Source organism: Papaver somniferum, chromosome 10 (assembly GCF_003573695.1).
Source record: "Papaver somniferum cultivar HN1 chromosome 10, ASM357369v1, whole genome shotgun sequence".
NCBI lineage: Eukaryota > Viridiplantae > Streptophyta > Magnoliopsida > Ranunculales > Papaveraceae > Papaver > Papaver somniferum.
Genome location: NC_039367.1, coordinates 77,169,301 through 77,186,665, shown reverse-complemented (window position 1 = coordinate 77,186,665; position 17,365 = coordinate 77,169,301).

Here is a 17,365-nt window from a genome sequence, read left to right as displayed (position 1 = left end):
ATTCCACTTTTTTGGAATGCGCTCAACATTTACCAGTTTTTTGGAAGATGATATCACCCCATTTCTTGGGAAATCCAATTTTTCTTTATGATTTTTATTAGAAATGTCCATTCGACCCTGTCAAAGGCCTTGGACATATCTATTTTGAACTCGTTGAGTTTTTTTAATTTCTCATATTATGTATGAGCTCGTGAGCAACAACTATGTTGTCGGATATCTGCTAAGGAGGAATCATTTTATTGAGGAGTGGTTTGATTCTGTTGGCTATTAATTTGGATATTATTTTATAAGAGGTGTTACAAACGGCTATAAGTCTGAATTCAGCTGCATAAGAAATATTTATAATTTGATAGCCATGTTTATATTTATTGCGCAGGTGTTTTAAAATGCTTTTCAATAGTATAAAATTTACGAATATCCGTGGAATAGTTTGAGAGAGAAATCATTTCCAAATTTTACTGATTATTTTAAAAAGATAGTTAAAATTATTTTACTGATTATTTCTAAATAATTATAAAAAGAAAAAATATTTGGAATACTCCTCCCTTCTTCTTGCCTTTAAGAATTGCGCAAACTTGAACTATGTCATCTATTTAGGGACGAACGGAGTATACTTTACAATGAACCGTATTATCCAGCGCAGCAATTTAATAAGCAAACAAACGCCGTTGGATGGTTTTATAAAGGTTTTTTTTTTATAAGAAAATCAGAATCATCCAGACTAGAAGTATCGACTTGATACATTTCATTGATAATATCATTTCTCATGTCGAGATGATTTATCAGTTGTTCTAGTTGTTCATTTTTCATCTCCCGGCGGTTATAATTTTGTTACATAAAACTGAAATGTTTGATGTAAGAGCGTTTAACTATTTGCTAACAAAAATAAAACACATAACTTTAAAATTAACAAGTGAACCTAATTGTGAACAAGAACTCTTGGACGATCTCAATAATCAATATCCAAGATAACCTAGTATTGCAACAGTGCGTGAACTGAATTCCAACAAGAGCAAATCTTGTGATCTATATTTCAAGATACGAATTCTAAGAACAAGTCTTGTAGGTTTACTACAGTTTTAATTAAAAATTGTTTAGGTTGATTATGGAATCATTTGCGTCTACTTGAAATATATCAGACAAAATATAATGCGGAAAATAAAAGTAAAGCAAGGCACAAAGAAATTTTGTTAACGAGGAAAACTGCACCTGCAGAAAAACCACGGGACCTAGTCCAGTTTGAACACTGAACTGTATTAAGTTGCTACAAACACTAGCCTACTATCAATACTTCAGACTGGAATGTTGTTGAGATCGAACCCACCGTCACAACGATCCAGTTACAGCCGTGCTCCTTATGTTTCTTGAATCTCGCAAGATTCTGCGCACTTGATTCCCTTAGTTGATGTCCTTTACAGCCTAAGAGTTGCTTCAACCTAAGTGAAGACTTTTTGGGTTTTGAATCCACAAAACACCGGTTTTGATTTCCCTTTAGGTAATGAACCAAGGTTTTGGAAATCTTGTGTTTGTTTCGAACAACTACCAGATAAAAGTAGAGATATCAAAAACAAACTTGTATATTAGGGTTTACAACTTACAATCAGTATGCAAACGGACAAGGAGTCTGTGAACCTGATTTTGCGTTATTGCTTGTGTTGGTTGAGTGTCATAAAAACAGCCAAGAAGGAGTTGTGTTCATAAGTTGGTTGCAGTTGGTTGAGTATGTGATGGCGTGAAGCTTCGAGCAAGGGCAACATATGTTCTTGGCATGGATTGAAATGGGTTCATTTTGGGAGTAAGATCAGTTGGAAAGAACGGATTCCTTGGGTATGTAGGTTCTATTCTAAGATTATGGGAATGTTTTCATAGACAAATCTAGGTAGTTGGTGGTGATATCACCATGGTTATGGCAGCAAATGCAGGAGGGTCCTAGTCTCGCTAACAGATAGTTGAGTTGGTTTTGCCAGTGATAGGAATCGTTGCTGGTGGCGATTTCGGCATCCATTGAGACTTTACAACTGAAAAACATCATTATACAGCATCCTTCATGGAGTAATATGAGCTTCTAACAACGGTTGGATATGGTGTTGTAATTGTTCCATGCTGCTCATGTGTTATAAGGCATAAAAAGATATGGGTGTTGCTGATTTTTACATTTCAATGACGCGACAAAATATGAAGAAGAGTTTCTTATGTTGGTTGACCCGGTTCGATTTGTATGTGTTAGAGAATTGCTCTGTCGAACTCGCATGCGTTGCTATCTCAAGCATGTTTGTCAAGTTTAGTTGTCAAAACTATATGTCTTGATTTCTAGACTACTTATAGCTAAGTCTCGATTTAGGACAGTTTAGTGTAGTTGAGATCCAGACTCCATGACGATCATCTTACGAAGACGAAGAACTACTCAAGAAACCAGTGGAACTTCATCCGACTAAAAGGTATGTGGATACTTGAACTTATCTATTACTCAAAAGTCTATCTACTCTATCTCCTACTCTTGAGACAAAGTCGTACAAGTATGATAGTTTTCATACATACACATTTTCTATTTCGAGCCGAGTTTACTTGCCTAACTTTTTCTCGAAATATGTGTTGGTAAGCTTTTGCTTTAACCACTTTTTATCTTAACCCGTGACGAAAGTCATGATGACGTTTCAATCTTGAAAATAGTTTTGATGACGATAGTTGTGATTGAAACCTAGAGTTGAGATTACGTAAACAACTATGGATATAAGCATATATAATGTGTTCGCACATTAGTGTATAAATACATGTGCCGGAAACCAAGTGTATGCATATGTGTGCATACGGTATTGGTGAAGGAGACAGGTTGGGTACATGTACCCGTACGCGTACCAGCGGAAGTTTTCGAACCGAAAAATCTGCTGAGTTTGTAAGTTTGCAAACTGTTAAACCAGTCACCTTAGGTACGCGTACCCACAAAAGTTTTCGACCGAAAATTTCTGCTGATTTTCTAAACTCAAATCCGGTAGCTATGGTACACGTACCCGTACGCGTACCCAAGTTGGTTATATTTCTCAAATCGGAAGATCATGAACTTAAACAATAAATCAATAAGGAATGCAATCTTTGCAAACTATGGCTATATTGTTCATGAATTGATTCAAGTGAATTAAACCGATTTTTTTTCAATTGTGTCTATTCATAAAGACCTAAGCAATTGAAAAACTCTTCAACTAGTTCTTATGAGTCATTTGAACTAGTTATGTGAAGAAAATGAATAGGTTAATATGAAAGTACTCATATGGCTAACCATTGGTTAACTATTTGTGAACCAACTAAGTGTACACGTTTATGTATGTTTAATCAAACCTTAATGAAATATATTTCGTTTGTGAGTGACAATCTATGCTTCGATCTAACGGTTGAAACATATTAGCTTGGTTAAATCAGGTTTTTCATCTAACGGTGAATATTGAATGCTTTGTTACCAAGGTAACTTGGATAGCAAACCCTGATTTGAAAATACTATATAAAGGAGACATCTAGCAACTTGAAAAACTAATCCCCGCACCTCCTGTGTGATACTAGTTGGTTTTGCTAGAGTCGATTCTCCTTTAACCTTAGGTTTCTTCTCGAGACCCTGTAGGTTAACGACTGAAAGACTTCATTGGGATTGTGAAGCCAGATGAAACTACTTCTCTTGTAGTTGAGCGATCCGATCTTTCCATTTTCTATCGTACGAGTTCAATTGAATAATTGACTTGAGATTATATCTCCGATAGCGCAAGATAAAAAGAAATCACAGACATCTTCGTCTCATCGTTTGTGATTCCACAATCTCTAGTTTCGCTACCATACGATTTAGATTATTGTGAGGTGATTGATAATTCTAGGTTATTCTTCGGGAATATAAGTCTGGGTTATCAATTGTCTCTTGTTCACCTTGATTTTATCAAAAGACGGAACAAAACTCTTAGGTTTATCTGTGGGAGACATATTTATCTGTCATCATAAACTTTTCTGTATGATACAAATTTGTTTATTAAAGTCTTCGACTTTGGGTCGTATCAACTCTTGGTTGTGGGTGAGATCAGCTAAGGGAACCAAGTGCGTAGTATCTTGCTGGGATCAGAGACGTAAGGAGCGCAACTGAACCTTGAATCAGTGTGATATTGATTAAGGTTCAACTACAGTCCATACCGAAGTTAGTTTGTAGTAGGATAGTGTCTGTAGAGGCTTAATACAGTGTGGTGTTCAATCTGGACTAGCTCCCGGGGGTTTTCTGCATTTGTGGTTTCCTCGTTAACAAAATTTCTGGTATCTGTGTTATTTCTATTCCGCATTATATTTTTTTATATAATTGAAATATCACAGATTGTGCGTTAAGATCAATCAATTAGAATATCCAACGTTTGGTTGTTGATTTAAATTGATTGACACTTGGATATTGGTCTTTGGTACCATCCAAGTTTATCTCTCTAGTAATTGATAAAGACTCGCAGATTTCCATTTGCTTGAGTATAGATCAAATCGAGGGAGTGAGATATTAACTCTTTGATATACTTTTATCTAGATTGAGTTTGACTGTCTAGTTGATTCTCTAGAAAGTATATTGGAGTTAGTCCATACAGATTGTTAATCGAAATATTGGGTGAGGTTGTTAGACCCTCGCTTTTTCAATTGGTATCAGAGCAGGCAAACACGTTTAAGACCTCCAAAGTCTGTGTTTGTAAGCGATCTGACTTGATGGACAGTAAATTCTCTATAAACGCTTCACCAGGAATAAATCACAATCTTAGAGAATGTTCAAAAAATCTTGTTATTCTCCAAAAGAAGTTGGATGAACAAATCCAGATCAACCTTGATCTTATTGCAGAAATTGCAAAACATATGGATTTGAAATCTGTTAAAACTCCTTCAGTTGTGATGAATAATCCCTTTGATTCCTCTCTAGTGAATCATAGTAAGTCAAGTGTTAAAAAAAGTGCATGCTTTGAGAAACTTGATAGAAGGAAGAACTTCTCAAATAAGATTACTGATGTTGGCCCCTGTATGTTTTGTGAGTCTCACAATCACACTCAACATACGTGTACACGCTTTCAGAAAAGCATAAATGTTGCGAGTAATCTTCTCAAGAAAACTGAACAACTGTTTACTTGTCTAAAAAGGTGTACAATACTAACAAGAAACTCTAAACAGGAAAGTAGTGTTAGTATGGGAGCTTTTGCCTTAAAATCAACATCACCCTTTCAATGGTTTCTTGACAGTGGTTGTAGCCGACATATGACTGGAGATCTTTCATGGTTTGTTTTTACAAGCGACTTTGAAGGAGGACCAGTTACTTTCGGAGATGGGAGATGTTGCTACATTAGCAAGAAGGGAACGATTAAGCTTCTCGGTGTTCCAGAAATCATGATGTAGTATACGTCAAAGGTATGACTGCAAATCTTCTTTCTATTAGTCAAATTTGTGACAAAGGCCATAAAGTTGTTTTCAATGCAAATGGATGTGACATTGTAGACAAAACTGGAAAAGTGATTTTTCAGGGAACTCGTGGCAAAAATAACTGTTATCTTCTTGATACTCAGTTTAGTAACTGTTGCAATTTGACTAAGGTGGAATCTACACATCTTTGGCATGAGCGTTTTGGTCATATCAATTATCGTCTCTTAACTAAGATCATTAATAAGTACTTATTAGAGGCGTTCCCAAAATCAATGCAAAGATTGACGGTGTATGTGGTGCCTGTCAACAGGGTAAGCAAACGAAAGTTCACCATAAGTCAGTCATCTCGAGATATTCTCACTAAGGCTCCACTTGATTTAATTCATATGGATCTCTTCGGACCAATTCAACAACCCACTGTTGGAGGAAAGAAGTACGCCTTAGTTATGGTAGATGACTACACCAGATTCACTTGGGTAGCATTTCTAGCTCATAAGAATGAAATCCTAGGTGAATTTAAGATTATTGTTAATAGGATCTAGAATGAACAAGGTCGTAAACTAAAGAAAATTAAAAGTGTTCGTGGCACTGAATTCAAAGACCCCAAAGTATTTGAATTCTGTGATAAACTGGGGATTATTCAACAATACTCACCACCCATCACTCCTCAAGCTAAAGGAGTTGCTGAAAGAAAGAATAGGAATATTCAGGAAATGGCCAGGGTAATGCTCCACAACAAAAACTTACCTCTAAGGTTTTGGGGAGAAGCTGTCTTTACAGCGTGTTACTTGATCAACCGTGTCTACCTACGGTCTAAAACCCTAAACACTCCATATGAGTTGTGGTATGGTAGAAAACCCAACTTACACTATCTTAGAGTGTTCAGAAGTAAGTGCTACATCTTGAAAGATCGAGAACAAAGAGGGAAATTTGATATTAAAAGTGATGAAGGTATCTTTCTGGGCTATGCGTCTGATAGTCGTGGTTTTCGAGTATTTAATCCCAGAAAACAAGTAATGATGGAATCTGCTAACGTTATCATTGATGATATTAGTGATTTTCACCATGATTTTTCTCCTGTTGAGCTGCCTCCAACCGAGACAACTGAGAAAGTCAAAGAAATTCCGGATTCAGTAGAAGTTATACCTACTGTTGCTGATCCTGATCTCTCTAGTGACGAGGAGAAAAACACTGATCAGGCCGTGCATGTTGAACAAGAACGTATCCCACTGCGATATCTCTGGGTTCAAAGAAATCATGATCCAAACAGTATCATTGGAGGAAGAGATTCTACTGCAAAGACTAGAGGACAACTTCAAAATTTATGCAATTTTGGTTGTTATTTGTCACATGTAGAACCAAGAAATATTGATGAAGCTCTCAACGATCCCATATGGGTGAATGCAATGCATGAAGATTCAAATCAATTTCAAAAACAAGATGTATGGAAGCTTGTACCTTGTCCTCCAAATGTCAACATTGTTGCACCAAATGGATATTTAAGAATAAGTCTGATGAGTTTGGCACTATTGTCAGAAACAAAGCAAGACTTGTCGCTCAAGGATATTCACAAATCGAAGGAATCGAATTTGACGAAACCTTTGCTCCTGTGGCACGCCTTGAGTCCATCAGATTATTATTAGCTCATGTTTGTTTTCTTAAGGTAAAGCTATTTCAAATGGACATCAAATCCACTTTTCTAAACGGAACCTTAAAGGAAGAAGTCTATGTAGCTCAACCTAAGGGATTTGAAAAAACTGACTTCCCAGATCACGTCCTTAAACTTAATAAGGCGTTATATGGGTTGAAACAAACACCTCGTGCCTGGTTCGAAAAACTGACCTCATCTCTTCTTGGGAAAGGTTTTTCGAGAGGAGGAGCTGATAAAGCATTGTTTACCAAGTGGAGTGGAAAAGATGTTGTGATTTCTCAAGTTTATGTAGATGACATCATCTATGGATCAACATCGGAGAAACTTGCACAAGAGTTTCAAGTGTCTCTTGGAAAGGAGTTTGAAATGAGCAATGTTGGTGAATTAAAATTATTTTTGGGTTTACAAATTCAACAACATAGGGATGGAATTTACTTATCTCAAGAAAAATATGCCAGAGATCTTGTTTCAAGATTTGTCCTTGCTAAGTCTACCCATAAAATAACTCTTATGCCTACGACTGGTAAACTGCATTGAGATGATAAAGGTGTAAATGTTGATCAAAAACTTTATCGATCTATCATTGGAAGCCTTTTATATCTGACAGCCACTCGACCTGATATTTCTTTTAGTGCTAGGTTTCAGGCAAATCCAAAGGAGTCTCATCTTGCAGCTGCAAAAAGGATCATACGCTATATTAATCACACTGCAGGAAAAAGTACATAAGGGGGTTTCTACCATGTATGACTGAATCTTGTAGCTTGGCATAGAAAGAAACAAAATTTACAATCCCTCTCAATATGTGAAGCAGAATACATTGTTGCAGGCTCATGTTGTACTCAACTTCTATGGATGAAACAAATTCTTGCTGATTATGGAATCAACACTGGAACAATGAGAATCTTATGCGACAACACTAGAGCAATTTTCATAACAGAAAATCCAGTCGAGCACTCAAGGACTAAGCACATTGACATAAGATATCATTTTATTCGAGATCTTTATGAAAATAGTATCATTAATATGGAGTTTGTGCCCTCGGAACAACAATTGGTTGATATTCTCACCAAACCATTAGATATTGCTACGTTTCAACACTTACGACAGTCTATTGATGTCGTTCTGGTTCATTAGTCTTCCATAACTCTTTCCCCTGTTATTCTCTCGATCTTTTGGGAAATTGAGTTTGGAATTTGAGGTGTAAGGCTATATTGCACATTTGTTTCTAGTAGATGTATATTCTAAGTATCTTAGTGTTATCTTAAAATCCTTATTTTATTGTAAAAGTAAGGTCGCTCTTGTTATTTTTTCGGGAATGACATCAAATGGATGAGAGTTCTTTTGAACTTGCGCTTAATTTTCATATCTTTGTGGGGAGTGCGGTTGTGGAATATTTAGGGGTTGTCTTGTATCTTTATAAACTCCTTGATAAATGCATTTAGCTTCGGCTTTATGATTGCATCTAAACAAGTTGATATGTACTTTTTTTTGGTCTTGAAGCATCTCCGTGGAAATTTCATTAGGATCCCGTTTTCGTACCTTTACCAATTTTATTGACAAAAAGGGGGAGAATAAATATGTAGTTCACACTACAAATACATATGATTTACGTGTTTTACGGATCATTATGTAAGGGGGACTGGTTTTCATGTTGAGATGAAAGTATTGACTAAGGGGGAGTGATACATATCACCATAGTATTGTTGTCGAAGTTGTGATATAAGAACTTTGATACTGTGTAATAATACTATGACATTGTATAACAATGATCGAGAACTTTTGTTTTCTCATCGTTATGGCTACGGATCTTCAACAACTATGATGTTGAATTGAACATCTATGGAATCATGGGACTACTTGGAAAAGACGAAGTTTTCGAGTAATGATGAAGCACCAAGGAGATCAAGCATGTGGACGAGAAGCTATTAAGTTTTATTTATTTTGTAATCCATATGTATTGATAGTTTTGCCAGTAAAATTGACAAAGAGGGAGATTGTTAGAGCATTGCTCGGTCGAACTCGCATGCGTTGCTATCTCAAGCATGTTTATCAAGTTTAGTTGTCAAAACTATATGTCTTTATTTCTAGACTACTTATAGATAAGTCTCGGTTTAGGACAGTTTAGTGTAGTTGAGCTCTAGACTCCATGGCGATCATCTTACGAAGACGAAGAACTACTCAAGGAACCAGTGGAACTTCATCCGACTAAAAGGTATGTGGAGACTTGAATTTATCTATCACTCAAAAGTCTATCTACTATATATCTTACTCTTGAGACAAAGTCGTATAAGTATGATAGTTTTCATACATACATATTTGCTATTTCGAGCCGAGTTTACTCGCCTATCTTTTTCTCGAAATATGTGTTGGTAAGCTTTCGCTTTAACCACTTTTTATCTTAACCCGTGACGAAATTCATGATGACGTTTCAATCTTGAAAATAGCTTTGATGACGATAGTTGTGAATAGCGACTATTATAACATTATAGAAGAATGTTTCAATGATTGAAATGTAGAGTTGAGATTACGTAACCAACTATGGATATAAGCATATATAATGTGTTCGCACATTAGAGTATAAATCCATGTGTCGGAAACCAAGTGTGTGCATATGTGTGCATACGGTATTGGTGAAGGAGACAAGGTTGGGTACGCGTACCAGCGGAAGTTTTCGAACCGAAAATTTATGCTGAGTTTGTAAGTTTACAAACTGTTAAACCAGTCACCTTAGGTACGCGTACCCATGGAAGTTTTCGACCGAAAATTTCTGCTGAGTTTCTAAACTCAAATCTGGTAGCTATGGTACACGCACCCGTACGCGTACCCAAGCTGGTTATATTTCTCAAATCGGAAGATCATGAACTTAAACAATAAATCAATAAGGAATGCAATCTTTGCAAACCTTGGCTATATTGTTCATGTATTGGTTCAAGTGAATCAAACCGATTTTTTTTTCAATTGTGTCTATTAATAAAGACCTAAGCAATTGAAAAACTCTTCAACTAGTTCTTATGAGTCATTTGAACTAGTTATGTGAAGAAGATGAATACGGTTAATATGAAAGTACTCATATGGCTACCATTGGTTAACTATTTGTGAATCAACTAAGTGTACACGTTGAGGTACGATTACTCAAACCTAAATGAAATACATTTCATTTGTGTGCGACAAGCTAAGTTTCGATCTAACGGTTGAAAGATATTAGCTTGGTTAAATCAGGTTTTTCATCTAACATTGAATATTAAATGCTTTGTTACCAAGGTAACTTGGATTGCAAACCCTAATTTGAAAACTATATAAAGGAGACATCTAGCAACTGGAAAAACTAATCCCCACACCTCATGTGTGATACTAGCTGGTTTTGCTAGAGTCGATTCCCCTTTAACCTTAAGTTTCTCCTAGAGACCCTGTAGGTTAACGACTGAAAGAATTCATTGGGATTGTGAAGCCAGACCAAACTACTTCTCTTGTAGTTGAGCGATCTGATCTTGTCATTTTCTATCGTACGAGTTCAATTGAATAATTGACTTGAGATTATATCTCCGATAGGGCAAGATAAAAAGAAATCACAAACATCTTCGTCTCATCGTTTGTGATTCCACAATATCTAGTTTCGCTACCGTACGATTTAGATTATTGTGAGGTGATTGATAATTCTAGGTTGTTCTTCGAGAAAAATTAAGTCTGGGTTATCAATTGGTTCCTGTTCACCTTGATTTTATCAAAATACGGAATAAAACTCTTAGGTTTATATGTGGGAGACAGATTTATATATCATCATAGACTTTTCTGTATGATACAAATTTGTTTATTTAAGTCTTCGACTTTGGGTCATAGCAACTCTTGGTTGTGGGTGAGATCAGCTAAGAGAATCAAGTGCGTAGTATCCTGCTGGGATCAGAGACGTAAGGAGCGCAACTGTACCTTGAATCAGTGTGATATTGATTAGGGTTCAACTACAGTCCAGACCAAAGTTAGTTTGTAGTAGGCTAGTATCTGTTGCGGCTTAATACAGTGTGGTGTTCAATCTGGACTAGGTCCCGGGGTTTTTCTGCATTTGCGGTTTCCTCGTTAACAAAATTTCTGGTGTCTGTGTTATTTCCATTCCGCATTATATTTTGTTATATAATTGAAATATCACAGGCTGTGCGTTAAGATTAATCAATTAGAATATCCAACCTTTGGTTGTTGATTTGATTTGATTGACACTTGGATATTGGTCTTTGGTACCATCCAAGTTTATCTCTCTAGTATTTGATAAAGACTCGCAGATTTCCATTTGCTTGAGTATAGATCAAATCGAGAGATTGAGATATTAACTCTTTGATATACTTTTATCTAGATTGAGTCTGACTGTCTAGTTGATTCTCTAGAAAGTATATTGGAGTTAGTCCATATAGATTGCTAATCGAAATATTGGGTGAGGTTGTTAGACCCCCGCTTTTACAGTATGAAGATGTGCAACTGGTGGAAAATGGGAGCAGTAGCTGAGTTGAATGTTGTGTCGGTCTAGCTTGTGCAACCAAGGACTATGATTTACAAACCAAGGAGTTAGAGACTAGTGTTATTAGGATTCAGAAAGTGGTACTGGTGTTTGGTCCGGAATTCGGGAAAATATTGTATCCTGAACTAAGAAGGTCAGGGGATTGGTGTTTTGTGGTCAGTTTAGGAAGGAGTTGGATTTGGATATCGGTGGGATGGGCCTTGGCAATCATCTGCTAAGAGGTTCCTGCTAGTTTCCATATATAACTTCAGTTACAGACTCAGGAGGAGGAGGCCGGTTTAGGGATTTCTTTTGCTGGGGGCGACAGAGCAGCAATTTTTGAACAGCCGTGAAGGCAAGAACGGAAGAAAAAGAGATTGAAGGGAAAGGAGTCGATTCAGTGACAAAGGTTTACTTTTTCCCCTATTTTTCTTGTAATTATTTTTATGGGTCTGAGAAATCCATACCTATGGATTGCTGATTTTTGTAACTAGGGTTTTATGTTGAAACCAATTGGAATATTGGTTATTTTGAATTGGTTAATTGATAAAAGACTATTATGATTTGAATAGACTATTTTTTTTATTATTGTTTGTCTATTAATTGAAAAATGAGTTGTTGCTTCGCCGGTTTTGAAAACCTATGCCCGTAATTGATAGTTTTACAAATATTTTTGGTCTCATTATTTGATAGTCCATGCTTGGGTTAAATTCTCTGTTGGGTTATGCTTAGAATAGTCAAACAATATTTGTGAACTAATATTTAGTTTCGTACAACTTTCACGCTGATGCAATTTGATGGTGCATGCTTGGATTTGGTCTTCTAATGCGCTATGTTTGGATATACCAGTAAAAGTTGCGACTCTAATACATGTGATAGGTGATGTCAATAGAACGGAAGATAAACATATAATTATAATTATGTTTCATTTCAGTAATTGAATAGGAATAGTGGTGGATACGATAAACCCTGGTTATCAACTTTCTCATTGCTTAATTAATTCTTTTTGTTTCATACTTTTAATTCTGTAGTTCTAATAATCCCAAAGACATCATCTCTGATTAGTTACGGTATTTCCACCCTCTTTGTGGGTTCGATCCGTACTTGCCTCTGTCTACTAGTTAGACACCGTACGATTGCGGTTATTTATATATTAGTATTTCCAAATCTTATTAATTTTTGGGGCCGCTGCCGGGGACTTGTCTTTAGGTTTATAATTTTAGATTTAATTTTTAGGTTTTTGTTTTTTTTAGTACTAATTTATTTTATTTGTTCTATATTACGTTTTTGGGCATTTGTCTTTTCACTATAGGTTTTGGATTTTGGAGCGAAAAAAAAAGTTGCCAAAAATTTTGGTGATCAATTAAAGATTTGGAGTGGAAAGACAAAGTGAAAAGAACGAAGAGAAAAAAAGAAAAGAGATAATTTTTTTTAGACTTTTTTTTAAAGATCTTATTAGTTTGTTTTTTTTAGATTTTGTTATTTTTTTCTTTTTTTAGGAATTGTATTAGGAAATCATTTTATAAATTTCTTTTTCTTTTGCACTTTCCTTTTTGGACTTTGGAGTTTTTTTTTTGAACTTTAAACCCTACGGAGGGTAGTTAAATATTGAACTGCACAGGGAAGGACGACAACTACGATACTATCTCGGCCCCTCAGGTTCGTACACTGACATAGGAGTCGGTGGTCCGAGTCGACTTCAGCGGTTCATACCCCGTCTGGAACACGAGGTAAGTTTTTCTAAACACTCGTGAATCCCCTGTCAGCGGGTTACTGTACTCCTTCGTATGCATATATGTTGAGGACTTGAATACGGTTTTATTTCTAGTAAAGGGCAAGGTCTGTCCAATACAAGATAAGGACTCGGATTTCATTATCGTTTCCTTCTTGCTTGCCTTAAGAACACGTAACCTACGCAAACCTAAGCCTTAAAATTTTGACTAGAACAAGATCGATAGGGTTACGAGCTTATAGAAAAGTCGTTCAAAAGACATATCAGTTGCTCTATTAAGCCTAACTCGAAGTTCATGATAATTACTGTAAGTTAAGCGAGCCTCCTTGTAACCCGAGAAAACGTTGCCGGCGAGGCAGGGGTATTCAAGCTCTATTGAGCTTCTCTGTTTCTATTTAACTTACTTTAATTCATATTGATTCCAAAGAGTTTTGTTGAAATTGTAAAGAATTTCCTTTCGGAAGAATAGAAGTTGGTCTATAAACAATCTAAGGGATCCATCATGCTTTTTGTTTACTAGAATCAATAGGCTTGTTGTGGTGGAGTCAGCTTCCCTTCCTTTTAGGATTTTTTTTTTTGGTAACTCAATCACTCTATTTCATCCCGGCGGTGGTAACAATTCGATGCGTGTTCCCCACCAAATCACTTAGAGAAACATATAAGTTTTCAAATAAAATAAAAATAGAAAGTAATAAGGACTCGATAAGATATGGTGAAACTTATTTTATTTTATTTGAAAACCTTATATGTTTTTATTTTATTTGAAAACCTTATTAATTTCTGTTTTTTATTTTATTTGAAAACTTATATGTTTATCTAAGTGATTTTGTGGTGCACGCGCATCGAATTGTTACCACCGCCTGGATGGAATAGAGTGATTGAATTACAAAAAAAAAAAATCATAAAAGGAGGAGAAGCGCTGACTCCACCACAACAAGCATGTTGATTCTAGCAAACAAAAAGCATGATGGGTCCCTTAGGTTGTTTCTACACCAGTTTTTATTCTTCTGAAAAGCAGTCCGTTACAATTTCAGCAAACCTCTCAGGAATAAATCTGAATTAAAATAAGTTAAATTGAAACAGAAGAATCTCAAGGGAGGTTGTATATCGTACCCCTGCCTCGCCGGCAATATTTTCTCGGGTTACAAGGCGGTTCGCTCAACTTGCAGTAATCATCATGAACTTCGAGTTAGACTTAATAGAGCAACCAATATGTCTTTTGAACGACTTTCCTATAAGCTTGTTACCCTATCGGTCTCGTTCTAGTCAAAATTTTAAGGCTTAGGTTTGCGTATGTTACGTGTTCCAAAGGTGGACAAGAAGGAAACAGTGATGAAATCCGAGTCCTTATCTTGTATTGGTCAGACCCTTGCCATTACTAGAAATAAAACCGTATTCAGGTACTCAACATATATGCATACGAAGGATTCCATTAACCCGTTGACAGGGGATTCACGGGTGTTTAGAAAAACTTACCTCCCGTTCCAGACGGGGGATGAACCGCTGAAGTCGACTCGGACCACTGACTCCTATGTTAGTGTACGAACCCCAGGGCCGAGGCAGTATCGCAACTGTCGTCCTTCCCTGTGCAGTTTAATATTTAACTACCCTTTCGTAAGATTTAAAATTAAAATAAATTCCAAAAAGGAAAGTGCAAAGAAAAAAATTACAAAAATATAGGATTTCCCAATACAATTTCTAATAAAAAACTAGTAAAATATAAAAAAAATCTAAAATAAAATTCTTTTTTTTTTCTTTTTCTCTTTTTCTCTTCGTTCTTTTCGCTTTGTCTTTCCACTCCATATATTTAATTTCACCCAAAGTCCAAAACATGTAGTGAAAAAAACAAACACCCAATACGTAAAATAGAAGAAAAAAATACTAAAAAAAAAACCTAAAAGTTAAATCTAAAATTCTAAATCTAGGGTGGCGCCAAAAATTGTTGATATTTTCACAGTGGTAATTAATAGTGGTTCGTTGAGACTTGTGAAGATTGTGATTTTAGATTTAATTTTTTAAGATAAAAGAAAATAAGGAAACTAATAAAATGAAGAAAATTCAAATGAAATTGATTTCAAGGTTTTAAAATTAGACTAAGGCTCTGTATTCCATAATTCCATCTAATTGATTGGGTGATAATAATATTTCAAAAATTATTATTAAGCTTTCTCCCTATTAACTCACTACTAATCGGTAAGGTTCCAAAAAAAATATTGTAAACACTAAGCATATATTATCAAAGAATTAATTCCAAGCATAATATATCAAACTCAATGACAACTAGTTAAGAAAACCATTTTTCTTCTTATGAAAATAAATAATTTTAGTGATTTTAGTGAATTAAAAAAAATAATTATACAAATTGCGGAAAGAAATTTGCCCATCAATTATGTGTGAATAGTTTCCTCCATCACCTTAATCATGCGAGAATTATCTCATCATTGTGTAAACTCTCTCAAAGTATGTATTCATTGCTCAAAAGATTGTTTACAAAGATCAAAAGGAGAAAAATTATTACAACAATGATTTTTCTCTCCAAAACTCTCAATAACCCTTCTCTGTTTCTCCAAATCCTTTTATATACTCAAAAGCTCCAACATCTCTCCTAATAACTCCCAAAAATCCTTTCATTAATCGGAAGTAAAGAAAGTATTTTTGGGAATATTTTATTACCTTTTTAACCTCCTACATGCATTTATTTTCTCCAGACGCACTCCTATGCGTTGATGAACAACTCAGCTAGAGTCAAACACACAGAATACACACGCCATATTCCCAAAAATAACACCGAGAATATTCGAGAAATATTCTTTCCTCCTTGTTTAAACAAACAAAATATTCTCAATAAATTCCCATAATATATTCTTCCAAAAATCATTTTCAAAAATGATTCCAAAACGCGGGTGCATATAGTAATGGAGGGTGTCCTTATCCAATTAGTGAATGCCTTTATCAATTTCTTCAGGTGCCTTTAACACTTTTTAGCCAATTTTTTCACAAAAGTTTATTTCTCCAAAAATACCTATACAGACATAAAACACCATAATAAATACAAAATCAAGCACTGACAATACAGGAAATTGATATCAGTATTAACACCATAATAAGTACAAAATGTGTCTATCAAATTGTTGCAGGTGTTGATATCAGGATGAAGACTCATTTGAAGGCAATGCAACTGATGTTGAAGGGTAAAAATCCAGTGGCACTGGATCACTGAGTGTGAGGGGTAACAACATCCGCTATTAAAACAGCTAAAACCTTGAGACTTTGTTGGTCGAGGAGACACACAGGTAGGCTTGCATCTTTTCATGTATTGTGAGTCTCATTGGAAAGTTTTTATGGCAGGTGACTGTCCAAGGTATGCGTTAATTTTCTTAATGAACTTTAGTTGTCATTTTTATAAATCTTGACTTTGTGTGGATGGTGGAATTCAAATTAAAATGTAGTTCACTTTGATTTTGGTTAACCTTAGTTAATTTAATTACAATCAGTGCACCGGATATGTACTCGAACTGAGCGAGTGTATATTTGGTGTGCCAAGAAAGAATTGAGTGTATAATTGATGCACCGCATTTGACAACGTGAATCACTCTGGAAATGTAATGTTGTTCAACCCAATATTATGTCCAATTACAAATATTTTGTAGGTACATTAGTATGCCATTATGTACACAACTTAGATGAGCCAACTTAGTGAGAGTGTTTCACCTTTGTCAAATTTGGCCATTGTAACACAAGCTTCATGGGAATATTGCATATTTACAAACCTTTTTTTTGTGATTGCTTTGGAATGATTTGTGTCTATTGATGAATGTGAACTAATACGAGAGCCAACTGATTCCAAGGAGCAGCGACCAAGATTTTGAATGTGCAGAGAGGTGGGGTTGTGCACCAGGAGCAAGCTGAATAAGCAACCAACCCAATCTTTGGATACCCTTTCTTAAATTAAGAAACGATACATTTCAGTGTGACATGCTCATAATATAAAGTTTTAAATGTTCCAGAAGACGTTAAAACTTAGTAAAGACAACATTAAACGATGTTTACTATTTTACGAACGACTAGAGGAAAACTTCCCTTAAAGCAT